A 17,325-nucleotide genomic window follows, 5' to 3' on the forward strand; every position below is an offset into this window, starting at 1 on the left:
TGTTTAACTTCATGGAATCTTCCTACAAATACTCAGCTTAGTATTGAGTCAAAAATTCAAGGGCTCCTTTTCTTCCTCCCTCCCTTCCTTCCCCCCTTCCTTCTTTCTTCCCTTCATTCCTTTCTTCCTTACTCCCTCCCTCCCTCCTCCTCCTTCTTCTCTTTCTTCTTATATTTATTTACTTTCTGGTACTTTGCTTTTTAAATTCCATTCATATTGGCTTCCCCAAATTTCCATTTGTATGTTCTCTGCTGTATGAGACATGCTCTGCTTGGGTGTATTTTCATGCATTGCAGTCTGGAAAGTGCCTCCAGCTGGAAAGCTAGGGCTATCTTAGGGCTTATGTTTCCCCTGCCCTCCTTAGTAATCACAGATTTGTGTTGCTTGTCATTCAGTGCCTGTAAACAACCGTTTCATATTTAGTGCAGTTTTTAAATCTTTTCCTATCAGGCAAATCTGATAACAGTTACTCCATCATGACTATAGGTGAAAGTTAAAATTATCCCTTTAAAATATATACTTTTAGTGATACCTATTGTATGGAAAGCAAAACAACCTACAAAACATATATTCATTTGGATAACAACTTATTAATATATATTCATAGAAAAGAGACAAGTGTATATAATAAAAGATGGCTGTAGGAATTAGTAGTGAATTTTCTGTCATCTGTAGCTTTGTTTTTGCAAATTTTTAATCACATAAGTTTGCCTCTTTTTTTAGTTAGATGTTATTCTAAAAGCTTTTTTCAGTATAGAATATGGTAATATGTGGCCTATCATATGGTCTTTGTATACAATTCACTTTTTAATAAGCCTTATTAACATTGGATTAAAGTCCCATTGTAGGGTTTTTTTGATACTACAACATGCTGTGTCCTTTGAAGAGGTCTGGAGGTAGCTTATAGGTTAATAAGCTATTTCAAAATTAAACGTTTAGGTATTCAACAGAATTAAAACAATAAAGGATGCAGAAATAAATGCAATAGCTATCTAAAATTGTATAACTGGGTACAGAATTAAGTTTTCTGTTGTTGAGACAAAATTGGGAACATACTCCCTACTAGAATAACCATGCATTTATATATTTATAGAGGCATACTTTTGGCAGGGTATTTATCATAAATAGGATTTTACTGTGTGAAAATGCACTCATATATATTTATAACAAATTAAATGACTCACTTGTAAATTAACAGGATCAATTTAACACATTCATGTGTAAATGTCACTGAACGAGTACTTCCAAGTAAGTTAAACATCTGCAATATTATTTGTAGTAATACTTTGCTGAGCAAACCTTACCTTCAAATACAACAGAATAGTAAGCTTTAGCTCAGCTCAGGTCAAAATAAGACAAATTCTAAATCAATTTATTCAGAATGAATGAGGTTTTATTAAGGGTAGTAGAGATTTGTATTTCGGCATGTACTTAATTCTCTTTGTAAATCCCTCACATAGCTTCCACACTAACCTTGGCAAAGTTAGGCAAAGATGGGTAAAGGCAGCCTCTTTGGGCCAACCCCAGTTTTACTCTATCAGCATTTCCATTTCATCAAGAATGCCAAAGAATTTAGTCTTCAGAAGGAGGCAGTAATTAGAATTGATTTCTATCTTTCTTAAAATGCAATGAAGATTAATCCTGTTATTTTCTTCATCCAAAGTTAGTTACATCTTCTCACGAAGTTCAAGATTCATTCTCAAAGCCTCTTAAATCCCTGAACCCCTCCCTCCACTGCATCTATGAAACACATTACTTTTCCTGAGTAATTCTTGATATCCTCACCTTCTTCTGAAAGTAACATTACCTTCTTCTACTAAAGCTTGGCTATTTTCTGAGAACATAGATTCTGTAGAAATTCTCCCTTTCACACTCAGATGCTGGTGAGACTGAGGGGAAGGGAGTTAGCATTCTTATTCTTAGTTGCTGCTCCCAGAAGGTTGCTTCTTCCTTCGTTATACATGCCCAGATTATTTCAATATCAATCATTTATTATAGCCACGGCTGTCCCATATGATTGTACAGGGACAAAATGGTGCCTACACAATGATTTATAATCTAAAGGGTTCATAGAGTTCTTCCTAAGTCATGAGACCTGGCTCAGGGATGCATCCATGTCATGGATGAGGCTCCTTGTCTAAAGGTGTTCGAAGGAACCATTCACTTCCTAGTTGACCTTTTGTGAAGCAGTGTCTCCCCAGTGGGGATACTGGGTTTTGTTTTGTTTTGTTTTGTTTTCTTCTTTCTAATTTGCTTATGGGCACCTTATGGGCTTGTGGTTCTGGCTTGTCATCCACTGATGTCTGTCACTTCCCCTTATTCCTCAAATCTTTTACTATCTGGCTTATTGCTATTCTCTCCAAAACTACTGCCACCATAATCTTGGTAATTTTTCATCTCAGTCTTTTCCTCCCATGGTCATTATCCAGACCTATTCATTACCAACAATTGCACTGACTCCACAAACTCTAAATATCCATCTCTTACCATCACTTCCTACATTTCAAGCTCATTTGCTTCAATGTGTAAGCTCCAGAAATGTTTGTCTCTGCTGGGAGTTACAATCCATTGACCATTCTCCAATGTATGTCCTCTCTTCCCTCCTTACTTGGTTTACATCCCATGGCCCATCATAGAAATCACTCCTGAGTATATATTTCCAATTCTCTTATTGCAGTTTCTCTTTGTCCTACTTTCTGGTTGAAATGTCATCCCTGGCGAAAATCTGACTCTCCGTTTACACCTTCACCCAAACAATTGAATGTGACTGAAGAAAAAGAAGCTGTAAGACTGATTAGTTTCACTTTAAAATCATGACCACAAACCTTATAGAGGCCTTACTGCTAACAACAACCCTACTACATTTTCTTAGTCCAGAGATTCCTACCCCTCTTCTAGATGACACATTATCCCCAGCCTAGCAACACCTCATCATACTTCCGCATACTCCTGAAGAAATGGGAGCAATTTGATGAAAATTCATATGTATTCCCACCAATAAACATATAAACCATGTATAGGATGTCTTTCCACTAGTAACAATGCCCTGCTCAGATCCGGATTTCTCAGATTTCCAGATCTCAGATTTCTACTTGTGTACTAGATTTTACCCCTTCACCGACTAAAGAGCTTTTACCACTACACTTACCTCCATTTATTCTATATCATCCATTTTCCCCAATATTGGATAATTCTTATAAGAACAAAAAAATATGTCTTATTTTTTAATTTTTCATGTACATGAGGCTGGGTGGAGAGTACACAGGATCTCTGTAATACCTTGGCAACATCTTGTGCATCTACTATCATTTCAAGATTAAACGTTAAAAGTATAGGGGTGGCTCAGTTGGTTGAGTCTTGGACTTCGGCTCAGATCATGATCTCAGCCCCTCATCAGGCTTGCTGCTGTTAGCACGGAACCTGCTTCATGTCCTCTGTCCCTCTCTCTTTTTGTCCCTCTCCCAGTCATACTCTGTCTCTCAAAAATAAATAAAAAATTTTATTTTTTTAAAAGTTTAAGCGAGTGGGGGAGGGGCAGAGAGAGAAGGAGAGAGAAAGAGAGACAGGGTCCCAAACAGTCTCTGCACTGTCAGCGCAGAGCCCAGTGTGGGGCTTGAACTCACAAACTGTGGGATCATGACCTGAGCTGAAACCAAGAGTTGGACACTCAACCAACTGAGCCATGCAGACACCCCAATAAATAAAACTTTTTTTAAAAAAAAAGTTAAAAGTATAATAATCTTTCCTTTTTCCCAAATCCATGTCTGTCTGCACCTTATCTACTTTTATAGTAAATTTTCTATAAAGAACTATGTAATTATGGTCCACTATTCCTTCAATTCTCTCTTGAATAAGCAGTCAGATTTTAGTCCTCACTACTCTTTAAAAAAAAAATTAACATTTATTCATTTTTGAGAGAGAGAGACAGAGCATGAATGGATGAGGGGCAGAGGGAGAGGGAGACACAGAATCTGAAGCAGGCTCCCGGCTCTGAGCTGTCAGCACAGAGTCCGACGTGGGGCTCAAACTCATGGAGGGCAAGATCATGACCTGAGCTTAAGCCGGTCGCTTAACTGACTAAGCCACCCAGGTGCCCCTAGTCCTCACTACTCTTGAAACTGATCATATCAGTGTCTTCAATGACCACTTCATTGCCAAATTTAATCCATAATTCTCAGTTTTTACCCTAACTTGCCTTTCAGCAGCCTTTGCCCCAGCAGACCATACTACCCCATAACTCCTTCATACTTTGGCTGCCTGGACATTAGAGGTAGAGGAGCCCTTCTTTTTCTCTACTCTTTTCTTTTTGAATAATTTTGACTAAACATTAGAGTGTCCAGGCCTCAGTCCTCTGATCTCTCTATACATACACTCACTATTTAATCTCACCCATTTCCACAATTTGAAAAGCTTCCTATAGGCAAATGACTCCCAGATTCACGTGTCTCATCTCACATTCTCCCCCTGCACTGCTGACTTTTATTTTTATCACCCTACTCTAAATTTCCACCTGCATGTCAGATAGATATCTCAAAGTAAACATGTTGATGGGGTTCAGGATAGGCTATCCCCAAATACATCATGTTGATATATTAAATATCTTAAGCTAAAGAAAATTAAAATAACAGAAGTAAGGAGGACACTTTGACTACCCCTCCCTCACCCTTCTTCCCTGAAATAGATTATGAAACCTTCATGTGGGGGTACCTGGGTGGCTCAGTCAGTTGAGTGTCCAACTGTTGATTTCTGTTCAGGTCATGATCTCGCAGTTCATAAGATGAAGCCCCACATAGGGCTCTGTGCTGACAGCATGGAGCCTTCTTGTGATTCTTTCTCTCCCCCTCTCTCTCTGCCCCTCCCCTGCTCATGCTTTTTCTCATTCTCAAAATAAATAAATAAACTTAAAAAAAAATCTTCTATGTGAAAGTTACCATCCCAGTAACTGGGAGGAGGGAAGATGTTCTTATCACCACAGATGTGGAACTGGGGGCCAAGAAATCAGTTCAAATAAACCTTGTTGAATTAACTCTTATCTCCCTAGTTACTTTTTTTTTTTTTTTTTACCAGTTATTACCCCTAGCCCAAACTCGTTGGTCTTGTCAATTCTTCACATATTTATTCTTTATTTGTCTAAAAGCTTCCTGCTCGAGTCACTTCTTCAGGTCTTCATTCTCCTGTGAAGGTTCCAATGTACATGAAAAATTTAATAAAATTTATATTCTTTTCACTTGTTAATCTGTCTTTGTCAATTTAATTTTCAGACCCAGCCAAGGATCCTAAGAAAGGCGAAGAAAACTTTTTCCTTTCCTACAATGTCCAGAGCAAAGCTCTTGATTCCTCTGCTCCCTTACTCCCCCCACATAGCTCTGTCTGCAGTATATCTTCTTTTTTTTTTTTTTTTTTTTTTAACGTTTATTTATTTTTGGGACAGAGAGAGAGCATGAACGGGGGAGGGGCAGAGAGAGAGGGAGACACAGAATCGGAAACAGGCTCCAGGCTCTGAGCCATCAGCCCAGAGCCCGACGCGGGGCTCGAACTCACGGACCGTGAGATCGTGACCTGGCTGAAGTCGGACGCTTAACCGACTGCGCCACCCAGGCGCCCCTGCAGTATATCTTCTCTTAGGATATTGTATCACCATTTACCAAGTTGCCCAGGCCCAAATCCTGAGTAATCCTTAATTCAGATATTTTTCTAAGAATCCATATCATTCCATGAGGAAATTCTATGAGCTATGCCTTCTAAATACATCTGGAGTCATTCTACTTCCCAGAGCCCAGGTTTAAGTACCATAATTCCAATAACCTCCTAACTAGTATTGTTGCATTCACCTTTGATCCTATATAGGCTTTTCTACTGCAACATTCAGAATGATACTTTTAAAACTTAACTTATGTCAATCAAGATTTAAGAGTGTGTCAATCTTATGTTCTAAAACCCTCTAATGAATTCCCATCACACTCTGAATAAAATCCATAATCTTTGTCACAGACTAAAAATACCTACATAAAAGACTTTTCAGACCTAATTACCTACCCTCCTTCTTGCTTTACCTACACTGCCTCATTACTGTTCCGTAAACACAATGAGTATCATTTTACTCAGTATCTTTGCACTTATAGTTCCCTCTGCATAGAATAGTCCCTCCTCCCTCCAGCCCTAACATCTACATCATTCATTTTCGCATGTCCTTTAGGTCTTTGCCCAAATATAACCTTATTTGAGATAGACATTTTGGACCTGCTCTCTTGAAAAGAAAATAAACTCCCAATCTGGGCCGCACTCTATATATCTTCTTTGTTTTATTTTCTTCACATCACTGATCATATTGTGATGTTCTGCATATTTATTTGTTTGTTTATTGTCTTCATCCCTTTTTAGAAGGCAAACTCATTAGGGATTTTGTTCATTTTGGTCACTGTACTAAAACTAATGCCTAAACAGTGCTTAGCATATAGTAGGTGCTCAATAAGTATTTTTTGAAAATTTACCTGAGCCAAAATCAAGAGTCAGATGCCAGCCAGGCCTCCCTCGATAAGTATTTTTGGATGATTGATTGAATAACTGAATGAATAAATAAACTTTAAAGTCCAGCTCTACCAGGACACTGTTTACTCTCATCTGACTCTCTTTTTCCTCTATACTTAACATTTAATGAGCATTCAAATGCTACGATAGGCATCAGTAATGCATGGTAAAAAAAAAAAAAAAAGACATGTAGAAACTTAGATGGTGGGAGATTTGGAGCTGATGGCCAAGAAAGAATTCTTGAAGATGTCTTTGGTGCAAAGATTTTATTAAAGCATGGGGACTGTTATGCCCAGAATTCGTGATCCCCAAAGATCACCAGGAAGCCGAGTCTGATGCAAAAGCAAAAGAGCCTTTATTCGAGCTAGCTCGAGCTCAATCCCCTACCTGCACTAACGCAGTGGTGAGATACCGGAGAGAGAGAGCGAGTTTCCAAAGCACAAAGGTTTTATAGGGGTCTAGGGGCAGTTGGTGAGGTTATGGCTGTGGCCTCAGCCGATTGGCTGGGGAAGGGTCGGAGTCCTGTTACGCAGGTCGCCGGGCATGTTTTGATCGGGAAGTTTGAACTGGTGAGCAGGAGGTTACTCAAGGGGAGGAGGCATGGTCTGAGGTTTCTTCGATTTTCCCGGAAAGGGGGCATGTCGGGGACATAGTCACTCAAGGTGGAGGACACAGAACAAGATGGAGTCTGCCGGTGTAGGTCCGCCCTTTCAGGGACAGGATCCATGGGCAGAAAGAGCTGCACTGGGGTTGTGATGGGTAGCTGATTATATACCCTCAGGTTGGGAGGGTGTCAGGAAGAGCCTAAGTCTCTAAGAAATTTTGGAACAGGTTTACTTACAGGACCTTGAGGGGGTAGCTGCTGTTAGGAAAATGCCATTTGTTACCGTTTAGTAAAACCTCAGTCATGAGACCCTTCAGATGTGTATCAGGGGTCCTTAAGCTTGGAATATGATTGCCAGCATATATCTTGGGGGAATTGAGGTAAAGGAAGTTTCCAAAGGAATTTTTCTAAGTTAAAGTAGACTTACAGGATCCTAGAGAGGGTCAGGATAATGTTAATTCCCTTATGCCCCTAGCAAAGTGTTATCATCCAGGCAGCTGAGCTCCTAGAGGGAGGTCGCCCTGCCTGTTTCAAGGACTTGTCAATGGGCTGTACGCAGTAAGGGAATTTAATTTTTCATTTGCCTTAGTTTCCCACATTACCCTGGCAAGTACGTAAACCCCTTTCCTTTGTTCTTGGGTAGCTAGGAGTGTCTGAGGAATATCACATGTATCCCACCTGGAGGGAGGGTGCTGTTAGCCTGTACTTTGCCCTCAGCTTGCCCCACACTTCCTCATCACTTTGCATGACACAGAGTTGGAATTAAATAATATTTAGTGAAATGTGGCAATACTTGAAATATGAACCGAGGTTTTATTCCTGTGTTTCCTTATACTACTTAACCCTTCTCAAACGTAAGTACTCAGGCCAGTGAGCTTTCAGTGCTTTAAGGAAGGAGTTTTATAATACAAAGTGGAGTGAAAAGAGCCATTTCTGCCTTTTCATTCGCATAAGCAGAAGCCTCAGGGGACATTATGCCCAAAGAACAGATTCAAAACATGTGTGAAGAACTCGAGTAGGGCTTGCTGTCTAGAGACTAATTTCACTTTTCCCAGATTGGAGTGGGAAGCTCCTTAGAAGGGAAGCCCGGAGAGCTTAAACTGCTGGGTTTGTGAGAAACACCATTCTCCCTCATCAGTCCTGCACGTAATGCAGGAATCCTAGATACAAATCTTGGATATTTTTTCAAAGTCAATATTAGCCGAAACCTGTGCCCCAGCAACCTATAAAAGAGAGAACACTGTCGGTCATAAATATGCTCAAGGGTGACCTAGAGGTCAAGAGGGTTTTAATTCCATAGAATTTTCATGGGTAGTGTTATCTAGGGGCAATAAAACGATGCCAAACAGAGGAAAGGCATCAAAGTAATGGGGGCAAAATCCTATGAGGCCTTGAGTTTAGGAATGAGGGACACTTCAGCTCAAACTTTCATGGGACCAGAGGGAATGAGGATGTTGCAGAGGGTATAATCATAAGCAATCTTGAAACCAAGGTCCAGATCAGACCTTCCCCTCCCACCAGCTTTGATCTCCTGTTAGAGAGCCACGACCAAAATGAAAATGGAGGGAAATTGGGGTTAAAAATAGAAACATAGATTCAATGATAGGAAGGAAGTTTACTTCTTACACTTTTGAGTTAGTGGGTTAAGAATGGTTTTTGCTATATTTATTATACTATAGTATTATAGCAAATTTCTAAAAGGTTGTAAGGCCTATTTGTTACAAATTCAAAAGTATAATAGTCTCTTTGGCATTGACTACAAACCATAGTAAGGTTTTTTTTCTCAATTTGGCTGATTGATTATATTTTTAAGCCTCCATTTTCATTAGTGGTACCTGAGAAATAATTAATATTCTTGACAAAGAAACACACAAGAATGGATACTGGAAAGCAAAGTTTCTCTGAATGGTTTCTTCTTAAATGAGTTTTAGGCATTTACTTTATATAAAAATGGTCCGCGACTTACCAAGATGGTAGTTCTTAAGCGGCCATCATTTAAAAATTTTCAAGAAAACTTACCAGAGCTAAGGTCCTGGTTAAAATACAGATTATTGAATACTGAAGGCATTTGCCAGGCTTAAAGAGAAAAATAAATTTGAGTACTTGAAGAGCTTTATAGCATGGACTTTAATATATTATTATTACTAATAATGCTGCCTTTGAATATTGATCTCAGAGAAGCCATCCACTTGGCAAACAGATCAGCAACTCCCATTACCAGAGCAGTTGAGATGAATGTCAGTTCCTGACGAGGCACATTAATTTCCCATGAACACGTCATTAAAGCCAGCTCTATATGCAATATGCAACGTCTCAGCAATCAAAGATCTGTGAAGTCCCAAATATGCAAGAGCAGCAGCTGAAATACAATTTACTTCTTGCTAAAGGAAAAGTGATCACCCAGGCACAAAATCTAGTCTGTGGAAAAGCAAATGAACAAGATGGAGCCACTTGAGATTTTGAGTCACTTGCTTTTAGAGTATTCCTTGGGATTCGGCTGCTGTGATTTGTATTCCCCTTGAGATGAACTGTGACAGACCATTGGGGAGATTTGGAAGGTGTCCTCTATGTATTTATGCAAAAAATATGGGAATGTCAAAAAAAGTCAAATGATTTTTATATGCTTTTTACATGTTCTCATATAGTGCCTTAATTTAAAATAGCATCCACTTCACAGTATGCAACATATTAGCCAGCTGGAATTTCTGGTCCTTGTGATTGAGAGACAAGAGGCAGCCACGTGAAAATTAGAAAGAATAAAAATCTTGCAGGCTACTAATCCAAAAGAGAGTTACCTGGGAATACTTTATCAGAGGGGCTCATTGAGCTCTATTACCAGATGTGAAGCCCCACCAAGAAAATCCACACTGTGCTTTATTGCTACATTTTATATTTCTTCCTGCAGAGGATAAAATTTGTTGGTGTGATTCAGTGCACTCATTGCTCTCATTAAAAAAAAAAAAAAAAAGGACTTAAAATTAGATCTTACTCTTGAACTCTCTAATTCACTGCTATTGGCTAACATGTAACAAAGTTACCAGAAAAAGGAGCTCTAATTTACTTAACTTTGGCCCAATCCTTTGCTAAATATTTGTATGTGTTAGTTCATTAAGCATCTGAAGTAGATATTATCTCCTGCTTCTAATAAAAATACAATGAATGTCTGTACACTTACCAGAATGACTAAACCTCAAGGGAACAATAATATAATCTTATAGAGCAATGAGAATCCTCTTACATTGTCCGTATAACCGTAAGTTGGTACAACCACTTGAAAAATGTTTGGGATTATATATTGAAGTTGAATATATTCATACCCTGTAATTCAGCACAATTTCACCCAAGAGAAATGTGCACATGTCTATCAAAAGATAGCAACGTGACTGTTCACAGCAATAGTGCTATAAAGGCTAGTTCCAGCAGGCCTAGAATTATCACTAAATTGTTCTGCTGAAATTTCTGCATCACAGTGACCCCCCCATCAAGCCATGAAACCTATTGATTTGCCAAGTGTTCCTTTGTAATCAGAAGTCTAAGAAGTTTTGAAGTAGTTTGTACTCAGTTTATCAGCATTATTATTGATAAGAGTGATGCTGATGATTCACACCTCATTTATTGAGACTATCAGAAACTGGTTACAAAGCAGGAATATGCTTACTTGACCAGCAAATTGTAAAAATTAACATCTGAGATTCCATTTCATGCTCCTGGTTCTAAAGTGTTCCATGTATATACTGGTTCCTAATTGGAGAGAAAAATTGTGTCCAGTATAGTCCTTAACAGAGAGAAAACATTTAGAGCCTGAGTCTGGTCCATCTGGACCCCTTGCTGTTGTTTGTGATGCATATCCTTACTTTAATGTTTTTTTCTGTATTGAATCCTTTTCCTGCAATAAACTATAGACTTGGAAAAGAAAAAACAAAAACAAAAAAGAATGTTCCTGGTCACACAGCTAAAGAATAGCAGCTCTGAGTTTCAAAGGCAGGTCTTCTGGACTCCAGAGTCCTTGTTTGTGCTACTATGCCATGATCTTCCTTTTCCTACAGAGTAGTAGTAAATATCATGCTTGCTTTAACAGTGGAGCCACTGAGGTTAGGGGGAAATACGTACCTTGGGACACAGCATTAGATGAGCTCAGTAGGAAGTCAGACAGATGCTCATTTCCCAGGAGCTACACTGCCAGCATTCTCTGCCCAGTGGGTTGTAATCTCTTGTCCAGATTGTTCAGAGGAGCTAATATCATCCCTTGAGGGGGCCTCACAAGTTCCAGCTATAAAAGGAATGGAAAACAAATCTATTGAACATTTAAACACAAAACTAATGGAGGGATAGGCATCATGGCACTCTGTAAAAGGAAATTATGCCTAACTAACCTATGCAAGTTCTTGGAGTAGGTAAATAAACATGCAGAGAAGGAAGAAGCAGTGGCTGTAACTGAAGATGGATTTAGGCTTTCAATAATCTCTCCCTAGTGAAAGCCATTGGGCAATATAATTACCATAAGTTTTGTAGCCTGTTTTAGCATGTCTAGGGAACTATAAGAAAGATAGAAAGCCAATGAAGGAAAGAAAGAGATACTTTATATAATGGAGAGATGTGAGTGGTATGGTACCCCAAGGATTAATGCTCGGAAAAAGTTTACTTTTAAATTTTTATACATGGTCTTAAAGAATAAAAACTCCACATTTACACACAACACATTCTAATTTGAAATACTAACATAACAATCCTTCAAGGTCATGTGAATGGGCTAGGAGATGAAAAATGAATTTGAAGTGGTCAAGAATTAAGTAACATATTCAATCATTCATTGACCATCTACCACTTTTTAGTTTGAGGCCAGACACTAGAAATAAACAGAAGGCTCCAGCAACAAATTAATTCATGATCCTTGGTTTATAAGTGCAGTGTTGTGATCTGTGGTGCCAGATAATTTGAATAAAATGGATAAAAATTCCTTCCTTTAAAGAGTATATAGTGTAATACAATGCAAAAAGTACAAGGAGAGATACACACGCAAAATGCTTTAGCACAGGGCTTCTGTATGTTAGCATTATAGACATTAAAATTTTTAAGCTGGATGATTTTTAGTTGTGAGGGGCTGTCCTATGCGTAGGATGTTTAGCAACATCTTTGGCCTCTGCCTACTAGATGCTAATGGTACCACTTCCAGCCAAGTTTTGACAACCAAAAATGTCCCCAGACATTGCTAAGTATCACAGAGTTGGGGTATGCAAAAGGGCACCTCAACTCAGCCCTGAGGTAATGGTGGGGAGGGGACACTGTAGGGGGGTAAGAGGAAGTGGCTGAAGGAAGGTTTTTGGAGATGTATGAGCATAGTTTCTGAGAATGAGCAGGTAGTAGCCAGCCAGAGGCAATACAGACCACATCAGAAGGCATTCTTGAAGGTACAAGGAAAAGAAAACCATGACTTCTCAGTTTGGAAATTTAATTCACTCTACATCATTGAACATTTATTTAGTGCCTATCATATTCCAGGTACTAAGAATACAAAAATTCAAAGGAGGTCACAGTCGAGTCCAGCAACTCTCAATTTCAACACCTCCCCACACTTCTGTCCTGATACTGTGATCATTTCTGGAGTTTATCTCACACGATTTGTTACATGGTTTGTGTGTGTGTGTGTGTGTGTGTGTGTGTGTGTGTGTGTGTGTGTGTATGGGTGTGAGTGTTTTAATGTTCGCTATTATCAGTAGCTTATCCCTGAAATGAAATCATTCTCATTCACTAGCATTCTGGTGATTGTTTTGGGTGATAGATAAAAGGGAAGCATTAAGGGAAGGCTAATGTACTGAGCAAAAGTACAGCTCATCCTCAATTTTGCCTTGTTTATCATGCAGCTTAGAGATGGTTGTCTAAGTGAGTATTATTAGTTTTGGTGGACAACAGGCTGAAATGTGTCGTTTAAATTTGGAGAAAGAAAAATAGAGTGTGATAAAGTCACCACATGTTTTTGACAGTTTTTATCTCTTCCTTTGGCTTCTTTAGCACCATCTTTCCTTCTTCCTCTTCAACCATTTACTTTCTTTGTCCCATTTGGGACCTTTCATTGTTCTGGTCAACATTTAACACATAATTTTTGAGAGCCTACTATGTGAGGGCCACTATCTTAGGCAACTTTGATGTTCCTCAGGGATGCCTGCATCTATAAATCTCTATTATTGGCTTTCAATAATTTGGGAGTAAGATGGAAAGTATGAAAAATATGAGTTTATTTTCCTTTTGTTTGTTGTTGTTAACCCTCCTACATTTATGTGAGTGAGCTTGTTAACATGGTTAAAATCACTTGTAATGAGATGTATATGCCTTAAGCTTTCGATATATTGGGAAAAACAACACACCAAAATGAGGTTTAATTGTTTGAAACATTCTTCCTAGACAATCGTGCAAATCTATAACTTCAAATACCACCTTTACATTGATGACATTTACATTGATGACCTTTACATTGATGATTCTCTCTGACTCATCCAGACCTTCCTTCCAAAACCCAGAACCATTTCTACACATTCTTGGATGTCCCACAAACTGAGCAATCTGGAAAATGATTTATTATTTATTCTCCAAATTTCTTGTCTTCTTTTATAGCTTATACATCAGTTGAAGTCACAACTGTCTATCTAGAAACTCAGCGAAAGATCTGTTCATTTTACATTCCATTCTCCATCATCCTTATAGCAACTTATCAAGAACTAGATATTCTATCTCCTTAATGTATCTTCTGTCATTATATCCTCTATTTCTCTCTTTTTCTTTCTCATTGACTGATATTTTTAAAAACAATTCTAGTCTGCCTTTCCTCTTCTAGTCTTCTACACTGTTGTCATAGAATAGCAAAATCAAGTCACATTCCTGCTTAAAATCTTAAAATTTCTTAATGTTTCCCTCTAGCTATAGAATAAATCAATCATTTCCATCTTTTGTTTTATCATTTCTCTCTTATGTTTCTATCTTCTCTTATGTTTTATCATTTATATTCATTTATCTGTCTTTCTTCAACCCCAAGACCACAAACCTGGTCCAAATCATGTCATATCTTTCTGGACAAATTAAGTCTTGCTATTGTTCTCTCTCTTGTCTCCTCATAATCTATTCTCCACATGGTATCCAGTGTAATCATTTAAAAATATCACTCCTCTGTAAAACTCTTAATAGTTTCTCTGTGAACTAACAACAAAGTACAGTCTTTTAACATACCCATGGGACACTGCATGAGCTGGCCCCTCCTATCTGCCCAACCTGACCTCGATTTGCTCTCGCCCTTCCCCAGTATGCATTAACCACAGTGGCTTTCGTTCAGGTCTGCAAATGTGCCTAGTTCTTTCTTTCCCCAGGGTCTTCCCACACACTGTTTTCTCTGCCTAAAATACTCTTCCCCTCACGTTTTCCCTAGCTAAGTCTTACTTATCCTTTGGGTATCATCTTCCCAAATAACTTGTGGTTTTTCAAAAATGCCAGGCTATTTATGTCACCATTCCTTGCTATTTTTACTTTCTTAGTATGAAATAGTCTTTCCCTCATCCAACATCTTGTTACTCTGTCCTAAAGAACTCAGCTCATGAGAAGTTTTCTCATTCAGGAAAACTTTCTGAAAACCTCAGGCTGACTTGGATATGCCTCCTCCGTGTTCCTGTGGATTGTGATCTAATTCTATGCACCTCATTTCAATTAAAGTCTCCTGAGAGATTTTTCTGTATTGAATTTCCCCTTACTAGTGAAAATATTAACCAGCCACATTGATTCAGTATATAGTATGCAGTGCTGAGTTTCCTGTTAATTCAGTTTTAATATTCCATGGCAATCTGAAGTCAGAACTTTACTTTTATTGCTCAAACTTCGTGATTTTCTCCAGTGACCCATAACACAAAAAGTCCGAAGGACCACTTGCTCAACTGAACTTTCATTTACATCCCTTTGGAGTAAAATTATTTTGGATGAACCTGAGTTTTGCTAGATTCATTTTTTTTTTCCTTTTGAGATTTGGAGAGGGTTGTAGGAGAAGGGAAATAATAACTTTATTTTGCTTGTATTTATTATTGTTCTTATTTCAGAAACTTCATATTTGAATGGCTCTACACAAAACATGTTTGCTTATCCTTGTTTTTTACTACCTTTGGATTTACTGTGAATTCCTCTCCGTCAGTTTTCACAGAGATGCAATGTTGGTTTCTCCTTTCATGCATGGCATTGGCCCTGGTAGCTTTTTGCAGGAAGAACTACTGGGGACAGCATTTCTCCTAGAAGGTGGTAGAAGTGGTTTTCATTAGGCAGTTATAGTATGTGGCTGACAATTTCAAAGTGTCCTACCTAAACTGAACCAGTTATCCTCTTACCATCTCCCAATATTCAGGAGAAGCTTTTCGAATGTACTCAAGTAATCATACTGGTAATTTTACTGGTGAGGGGATGACAAACTTGATTTTCTTATTTTGAAAGTATCAAGAAAAATCTGTTGTATGACTGCAGATTGAGATGCCCAGGTAAGGCACTTCATGCTGCTGATCTTCTTGGAGTGCAGGGATTTTCTTAAAAGACTGTCCAGAAAAATGTTGTTAATTATTATTTACTCATACAATGAGGGAATGGTGTTCATAGTTGCATTGGTAATATATGCACATGCAACACCAATTGTATTTAGAGTGCAAGGTCCTAATCTTACATACCCATTATTAGCATCATTTCAACCAGGTGTGATGTCACTTTGAGAGATTCTCTAGTAGCTACCACTATTTCTTCAATTCTGAAGAAGCAAATGGAGGAGAGCAGGGAGTATGGATGCCCTCCCTCTTCCTCCTTCCCCCTCTTTCTTTCTCTGTTTTCCTTCCTATCTCTTTGTGGTCTGATAATTCTGTTAGGTATGTATGTGTGTCAGTTATTCAGTGATTTTTATTTTTCTTTAAATATGTTTTCTGTCTCAGAAAATATGACATATATGTGGGGGTTTTGTTCTTCCTAAAGGATAACAATTCTATATATTAGAATTTCCTTCTTATATTTTCCATATATATTGGTATTTTCTCTACTCATTTGAAACTTCTTGTTCATTTCCATTTTCTTCTTAAGACATGAAAGATGTTTTGGCAGTGTCTTCTCCTTTGTGCTGATTCTAATGTGGCCTTCATATATGTAATCATTTTCTTTTCTCCTTAGTTCTGATACCTCATCTTACCTGATTTCTCTGCTCAGTCTCTCTGACTCACTGGTTCATGCAAATGTGGCTTATTTCTCATGACATGTACATTCATCATATGAAAAATTATACTTTTATCAACAATGTGGTTCTTGCTGTCAATTGACAACCTGAAACCAGTTGAGTAATTTTTTTTTGAAAATACCCACTCCATCATACCATGTTTTATGCTATATTGCAAGTATGAGTTTACTTTTTCTTTCTAAATTGTTTACAAATTCTCCAAGAACACCAACCATAACTTATTTTTCTTTGAATCTCTAGTGTGTGGCTTTGTGCTTCATTGTAGGTACTTAATAAATAATACATTTAAAAAGTAGGTAAGAAAAACTAGCAAAAAGGAGTGATTAGCATTGTGAAAAGGAAGCAGAGAAGGTTTTTGAAGAGGTGACATTTACATTTGGTTGCACAAGATTAGAAATTTTCCAGGACAATAAATCAAGAAAGGAAGTTTCTAAGTTGATAAGCTAACAGAATATTATAAACAAGCTTGGAGCTCAAACTTATCAAATTTTAATGATTCCCCTTGGACCGTGTGCCATCTCTGAGCTAGTCACTCTGAAGACTTGAGTGTGGTTCTTACGCTGATGTCTTGATCTGGGGTAGGGCAGGTCCCACCCCTAAATGGCATGGACTACAAATAGGGATAAAACGACTCTGTAATAAATAAAGAACCAGAAAAAGTAGAAGTGGATGTTAGAAAGGCAAAGAGAATATGTCCAATATGCCCAACAGGCTGTAACTTCTAGGTTTTTATGATCCACATAAATTTTTCTTTTGATATATAGAATTTCAAAATCTTTTCCACTGAATGTTATGCCATTATGCCATCAACAAGAGACCATCAATCCCTCCTAGGCAGGAGAAAACCAAAATCATATCCGGTGGCATTGAACTCCAAGTCAACTCAAGATAAGGTTCACTCACCTTGATTAGATTCAACAGAGCTTCTCATAGTCTGGAGACCTGTAAATAAAATGCT

The sequence above is a fragment of the Puma concolor genome, chromosome E4 (assembly GCF_028749965.1).
Source record: "Puma concolor isolate L17-30 chromosome E4, mPumCon1.1.hap2, whole genome shotgun sequence".
In the NCBI taxonomy this organism is placed as follows: Eukaryota; Metazoa; Chordata; class Mammalia; order Carnivora; family Felidae; genus Puma; species Puma concolor.